The 7,383-nt window shown below is 40.4% G+C and overlaps 1 protein-coding gene across 3 annotated transcripts in view; it reads right to left on the reverse strand.

Annotated features, from left to right (window-relative positions):
* LNX2 (ligand of numb-protein X 2) overlaps positions 1-6,649 on the reverse strand; it is a 70,261-nt gene extending 63,612 nt beyond the window's left edge. For 2 of the 3 annotated variants that reach the window (XM_001519442.6, XM_029048395.2), the window contains exon 1: positions 6,572-6,649. The gene's annotated coding sequence lies outside the window, so the exon portion shown is untranslated. The remainder of the gene's footprint in view (positions 1-6,571) is intronic. The other variant, XM_029048396.2, reaches the window with a different exon arrangement.
* Positions 6,650-7,383: the final 734 nt, after the last annotated feature.

Genomic DNA, 7,383 nt, shown 5'->3' on the forward strand with positions numbered 1-7,383 from the left:
AATTGTTGTTAAAGTGAAAAAGGTCACCTCCATTTTAATCAACATTTTTCCTAAAAATAAAAAGTCAGCAGCTTCTTCTATCAAGGATACAAAACACACATATGAATAACATTTTAGTTAATCATACCTGGAGTAGGAAGTTACATTATAATACTGTTTATACAGTGCTCCACAAGAGATATTCGCACCCAAGTTAATATCACCTATTAGAGATTAGCATTCTTTAGAGTGATTAAATGGAATTAAAATAGTTGGAATAGCAAAGCTAAATTCAAAAAAGATTGTGGAATGAAAATTCAACATTTTACATCATATTAGCATAGCGTATAGTTTTGTGGTATTTTAAAAATGTCATATACAGTGAGAATTATTGCATGCTTCTAGAGTACTCTTTGCACATGAATGTCTTTCAAAATTATTAAATACTGTAAACCGGTGGAAAAATGAAGTCTTGACCTTCACTGAGTTTACACGCGCGCGCGCACACACACACACCCGATGACCTTCACATTTTTTTTCTGCAAAATGGCACAGTCTAAAGAAGCATCAGTTTGATAATGAGGAAAATACTATTTTTCAAGAGAATAACTAAAGGAATTACTAATGGCAAGGAGGATTACATTTCCCAGCAGGCCCTAGGTTTCTGCTCTCCTCTCTTCCACGAGAAGCAGCGTGGCTCAAAGGAAAGAGTTCGGGCTTGGGAGTCAGAGGTCATGGGTTCTAATCCCAGCCCCGCCGCTTGTCAGACTGTGTGACCTTGGGCAAGTCACTTAATTTCTCTTTGCCTCAGTTATCTTATCTGTAAAATGGGGATGAAGACTGTGAGCCCTACGTGGGACAACCTGATTACCTTGTATCTACCCCAGCGCTTAGGACAGTGCTTGGCACATAGGAAGCACTTAACAAATACCAACTTTTTTTTCCCCTCATGGCAAATTTCCTGTCCTGCCCACAACCTTCTACACCCTTGGGCCCCATTGCTCCTGCCATTCATTCACGCCGCAGAAAACCTCCTCCCCACTCAGCTGTGAGAACCCAGGTGACTGAAGCTTTTTTTAAATGCCACTACCTTCACAAGGTAGTCTCCAATTAACTCCCCAGGCCATCCCGGGCACCTCATCCTCTCCATCCACCACCCAGTGCACCTAGACCATCATATCATTTTATCTATTGGTTATTTACTTATTCAGGCTGCATCCCAGATGAAAACTGGGAGTCAACTAACAAGAAGGACTAGCATGGCTCTTTTTGAGCAAAAAGTTTTCTAAGGATAGAGAGATAAGGCAGCAAAAGCCTAAAGAGAGGAACATGGCCTAATGGACAGGGCAAGAGCCTGGGAGTCAGAAGGATCTGAGTTTTAACCCTGGTTTCCCTATGTGCCTGCTGTGTAACCTTGGCCAAGTCGCTTGGCTTCTCTGTGCCTCAGTTCCCTTCTCTGTAAAAATGAGGATTAAAACTGTGAGTTTTTGAGGTGGTTTTTTTTTTAAGTAATGTAACAATTCAAGAACTATATGACAGTCTATTTTGCTCTTCTTGATCACCAGCTTTGGATTTATTATATTTACTGAACCTAAACAAGGAGAAAAGAGAAAATTCTATCCTGCCTGGAATGACCTCCATCAATATTAGTTTCCCCACACAACTGCCTTTTTTTTAATGAGACAAACCCAAACCCATATCTTGTAATTTAACTGTGCTCCACATTTTGTGGTCCTGTTATCTTCCACAGACTGAATTCCTTAAAATCTTTCAGTTCGGAATCATTCTTTATATACAGCTATTGCTCACTGTAAAAATATGTCCCTTAAAATCGCATTCCTTGCAGCCCCCACCTGAAGGGCTTATGACGTGTTATAATTATAATCCTTCATGAAATATAAAAAGGGTTCAACTCTGAAAAATAAAACAACAGAAACAAATGTGTTGGTACAGCTCACATTGGCATGAGATAAACATGTGATCTGGTTGGGACAATGGGAATGTGCTGTACTTAATTTAGGGCCAGGCCAGGCAAGCAGTTTTCTGTTTCTATACAAAATCGGAAATGGGCCTTTACACTCTTTCACTCTTATATCTATTATTCATTGCTGAAAGGCAGAAGGAATGTAGGTGAGTAGACACGGTTAGGAGGACTGGGGAAATTCAATATTGTCAGCAAATGGCTTGTGATGGGAACTAATTCCTTTTAGTATTTCTGATAAATATTAAACAGAATGTGATTTGAAAGTGCCAGCTTTGTGCAAGCTCAGCAACCCCTTTCCAAGTGTATTTTTATTACACATTTGGCAGGAGAACCACCATGTGCAGTAGAATGCATAACCCCATCTCCTGTGCAGGACTATTAACCTCAGCTAAATCTTAATTAGCTTATTGATCCTGTTCCCAAAGCAAGCTAAAGGGACTGTCTTGATTTTTAAAATAATTAAATAGTACTATAAAGATACAGAATATTAAACTATAATAAATTCTACGTGCCAGAAGCACTAAGGAGATGACTTCAAGCCAAAAAAAATGTGGTGGGGATGGGAGAGGGAGAATGGAGAGAAAGGGAGAGACAGAAAGGTACTAGAACTCATTCTCTTGTGCACTCAAGCTCCACAAAATGAAATTGGAATCTTTGCAGAAAATTCTTTGTTTCACTAAATCTGTGAGCTCGCTTACCTGTATTATACAGTTTTTAGAACTCTCGATAGTAAAAAGGGAAAAAAAATATTTTGAGCACCCACATATGTAGTACAACTCTCAGCATCGTGTGTATACATAAGGGTTGTTGTTGCTGCCTCTGATTTACTGTAGAAAACAGGTGAGCGATACTTAAAACTGCAGCAGCGCTGGGTAAGGAAGTCAACGAGAGAGTAAAGAGGAAAGTACCTTCCAACAAAGTAAACCAAGTCTAAGAGGAATATGAAAAGAAGATGTAAGGAATTCCTTGAACCTTCATCAGGTTTCCTCCCAATAATTTTGTGCTGCCTGATGACTCCATGGTCCCTGATGAGGATTAAGTGGAAGACCGGAAAGAGCCAGTGAGCAAAAGAATAAATTCTGGGCCAATTACAATGCAGTGGAAATCCCAATTAGATTGACCCAGAATCTTTCTTAATTGAATGTGGCTGTTTGGTGGGTACTAATAGCTTTTTCATGGTATTTGTTAAACGTTTACCATGTGCCAGGCACTGTACTAGATTCAAGTTAATCACATTGGACACAATCCGTGTCCCACATGGGGTTTACGATCTTAATCTCCATTTTACAGATAACTGACACCCTAAATCAAGTCACACAGCAGAAAAATGACAAGGCTTCTCTGTCCCTCAGTTACCTCGTCTGTAAAATGGGGATTAAGACTGTGAGCCCTATGTGGGACAGGGACTGGGCTTAGTACAGCTGTCTGGCACACAGTAAGTGCTTAACAAATACCATTAAAATAAAACCAAAAAAACCCTCAACCCATCGCTGTTTGTGAATCAATCAGTGGTACTGAGAAATTGCTGAGTAAATCCCCGAAAAAGATGGCATTTTATTGAGGCATTGAAGGTGGGGAGATGCTTGTCTGTCAGATCTGAAGTGGGAGGGAGGATGTGGGAAAGGGGTAGGGAGCGAGAGAGATGAGATCGAGTTCAACTGAGAGTGGATGGTTGGGCGGAAACCATCTCCACTATTCTCATACATGTCGTGGCTCAATGGAAAAGAGCACGGGCTTGGGAGTCAGAGGTCAAGAGTTCTAATCCCGGCTTCTCCACTTGTCAGCTGTGTGACCTTGGCCAAGTCGCTTCTCTGGGCCTCAGTTCCCTCATCTGTAAAATAGGGATGAAGACTGCGAGCCCCATGTGGGACAACCTGATCACCTTTTAACCTCCCCAGCGCTTAGAAAAGTGCTTTGCACATAGTAAGTGCTTAACAAATGTCATCATTATTATTATTATGTCCTGCTGTAGTTAAGACCTAACTTTCTGCTTTTAGCAACTGGTGTCTGAAGGATGCTCGTCCAAGCACCAGGGGGCCAGAAAAGGGGCATTTGATGCTTACCACAGTGCTTGGCATAGAGTAAACATTAAACACCATAATTAGTCTTACTGGGTTTTTGCGGACAGAGGGTACAAGAATCCTTCTCAAATCCACTCACAAACTAATCTCCCAGGTGGCAGCATAATCTTCCAGCTGAAGGGCCATTCTACTACACGTGAATAACAATCCGTTTTGTAGAAATGCAGGAAACCGGGCAAATGTGGCTACCATGTGAATCTGTAAAATATATAAACTTGCCTGCATTCCCCTTCTGGATAATCATTTGAAGGCTTCGTGTCAACAACGCCACACCCGAATTCCCACGATAAGGTTGAAGAGTATCGGTACTTAAAGGTGAACGCTTTTGTTATTGAAAAATAAACATTCCCTTGAACAAAACATCTTTCTGGCTCTGCTCCCTAAGTGAGACCAAGTGAGGCCGGTGGGAAATTGTTAAAACAGAGCTTCTATAAACTTCAACTGCTTTCCAGAGTGTTCTCAAAACTCCAAGAACTGCTCCCTAAGGAGCGGGTACTGGGGCCTTCTTACAAATCGAACACAGAAAGCAATCTAGACGTAAAATCAAATTTCTAAATTCCCAATGAAATTCTTAGATTTGCATGAAGACTCTGATGCACGAAACTGTTTAATTAGCAGAACCCACGGATGTAGGGGATTAAGATGAATCAACTTGACAGAGCGGTTCAAAAACCCAACACTTACCATAGCAGCACCATACCTCATTACCTCACAGACCCTGTGACCTGGGGATTATGTCATTATTACAAATAACCACTTTTGAAAAAATTTAATCTACCCTCCAAAAGGCACCACACCACAACACAGACTGCAAATCTCAGGTAGTCAACAAATCAATGCATATCCTGTTCCACTATTGTTGCGAGTTAAATGAATTTTCAAATATCAGCCATTTTCAAAGTCATCCATTAACACAAGCAGTGGATTAATAGCAAACTGTAATCTACTATATCAGCAGAAAATTCCAATAGTTTCTGCTGCTAACAGTTGCAAATCGAACATTCCAAAGTTTTCCTTTCCTCACGCATGCACTGCAGATCTTGTCTATTTCTGAAGCTAATTCTGGGGTTAAATATGGGTGAACAACCCAGCAGACACATATTTTTCAACAGAAAAGACAGCTTCTTTGCTAAATAACCAAAAAAGGAAATAAAAGAGTTTAAAAATGCTTAGGATTCACTTTATAGGATATTAAAGAAAGAAGGCTACCCATGAAACGGCTGGGACAAGAAGAATTAATGCAACCCACGTGAGACTTTGAAACAGAGAAATCATCTTTACCAGAAACAGCAAGATGATCTAAACTGAGGCTTTAAGGAGTTGGTTGCTTTAAAGTGCTTACAGCTCAGAACTCAAAATCATTTAGTTGTAGATTTGCTCGGTGTTTAAATTTTCCTGGATTTCGGATCCTGTACTACAAAATGTTTTATTTTCTACTTGATCATTTAATAAAGTGCTTGAACCCTGGGGGGTGGGGGGGGGGCGGCGTTGGAAAGGGGATAAATGACTTTCGGGTGACATTGCAGAACCTTGTTTCCCTTGACTCTGTATCTAATTTAAGCTCCGATTGTCTTAAAGCCTTAAAGAGGAATGTGTAGCAATGAAATTTTTGCCAAAAGTACAGCAAATGAATGGTTACTAAAATAATGACCTGTAGAACTTTTCTGAAAAAAAAAGGAACCAAGCACACAAACCTTGTATCAATTCAAAGGAAATAAGAAGTTAGAGCAGTGTACGGAACCTTTGATCTTTCTTCTACAGAAAGGAAAGCAAGCTCTTAAATGCCAATAAACATTTCTCCCTAAATCAGTGGTATTTACTGAGTGTTTACTGGGCACAGAGCACCGTACTAAGCGTTTGGGAGAGTACAACAGAGTTGGTGGACACTGCCCACAACGAGTTCACAGTGTAACCTTCTTGACCTGTTGCATGACTGTGTGTTTAATGTTAAACGTTAGCAGCAAGTCCAAAGGAACGGATCAGAAGGGCAGGTCAAAAGGACAAGTCAGAACCGTGACCGATCTGACAGCACTGCATGTAACCCACTGCTTAGCACAGAGCTTGGCACAGAGTCAACATTTAAAAACCACAACTATTATTAGCTAATAATAAGAATCAGTCTCTCCAATAAGTAAACTGAAAAGCTATTTTCCCACTATTGCGAAACCATTAACCAGTCAAAACATATTTTCCAAATATACGCCTATTTCAGTGCTGGCCTCTGAAAAGCGATTTATGTACGTGTGTGTGTAAATATTTTCACTGCTTGAAGAAGAGAGGAAATCCTTACACGGCAATAACTTAATGGAAGCAATTAAAAGGACTTACTAGCAGATCTCCATATAAACAAACAACTTGCAACCAAAAACCAGAGGAAGAATTAATCATGTGTTGTTATTGGTTTATAAACCCAGAGTGGGCTCGAGGTTGGGCTCGGGGTTCTTCAGATTTTATACAAACATACAGCGCCTGCCCTTAATGAGCTAATACGGTCAACCACAAATGGATCCAAGATAAACAGTCGTACCTTCTTCCCCCACAAAGTTTTCTCGTTAAGCTACCTTTCCATTCTTCATCTCCTACAGAGAAGAAAGAAGAGAGCAAATGAATGAGCATAAGGCCAAGGAAGGTAGGTGTTATCAAGAAAAAGAAGTAAACCTCAGGTGGGGAGAGGGTAGGAGGAGAAGTCCTGGGGAAAGGCAAAGAGCAGAGTGGAAAAAATCCCAGTTATGAAAAAGTGGTTCAATGTGTTCAGCTGAAACTGAGTGCTCTCCTTTCCCTTGTAGCCTTGGAAACAGGTCTGAAATAATCTTAAATCTGGAAGACAAAAAAATCTTAGCTCTGGCAGGTCAGTGACTTCAGGGATCTCAGTTATTTTTCTCCTAGCTATAAAATAAATAACCAGCCTACGGGGCCCTTGTTCATTCAATCGTATTTATTGAGTACTTACTGTGTGCGGGGCAAGCGCTAAATAAATACGATTGAATGAAAAGATTATTTAACCAGCACTTTGAGGGTTAAAAAGCTAGGACTTCAAGAGTCACGTGACCGGCAGTGTGCCCTCAAAAAATATTTTTTTAATAACCCACAGCTTTAACAATTGCTCCAAAAAGCGGCTCTGGACTAGGCCAGTAGCTAGATTACATGTATCACGAGTAATCTGGTCTGTCATCTACATAAAGCAAGTTTTCCACGAGTGTGAAAAACATATGAAAACAATAGAGTCATGTTGAAACGGTTAGAAACTCGGGGGAGAGGGTCAAGTGATTACGATTTTTCCCATTTCAGAGTTACTGAAATTCAGACATATTTTATGTCCCCTAGGACAGACCTGGACTA

This window comes from Ornithorhynchus anatinus, chromosome 20 (assembly GCF_004115215.2).
Source record: "Ornithorhynchus anatinus isolate Pmale09 chromosome 20, mOrnAna1.pri.v4, whole genome shotgun sequence".
Lineage (NCBI taxonomy): Eukaryota > Metazoa > Chordata > Mammalia > Monotremata > Ornithorhynchidae > Ornithorhynchus > Ornithorhynchus anatinus.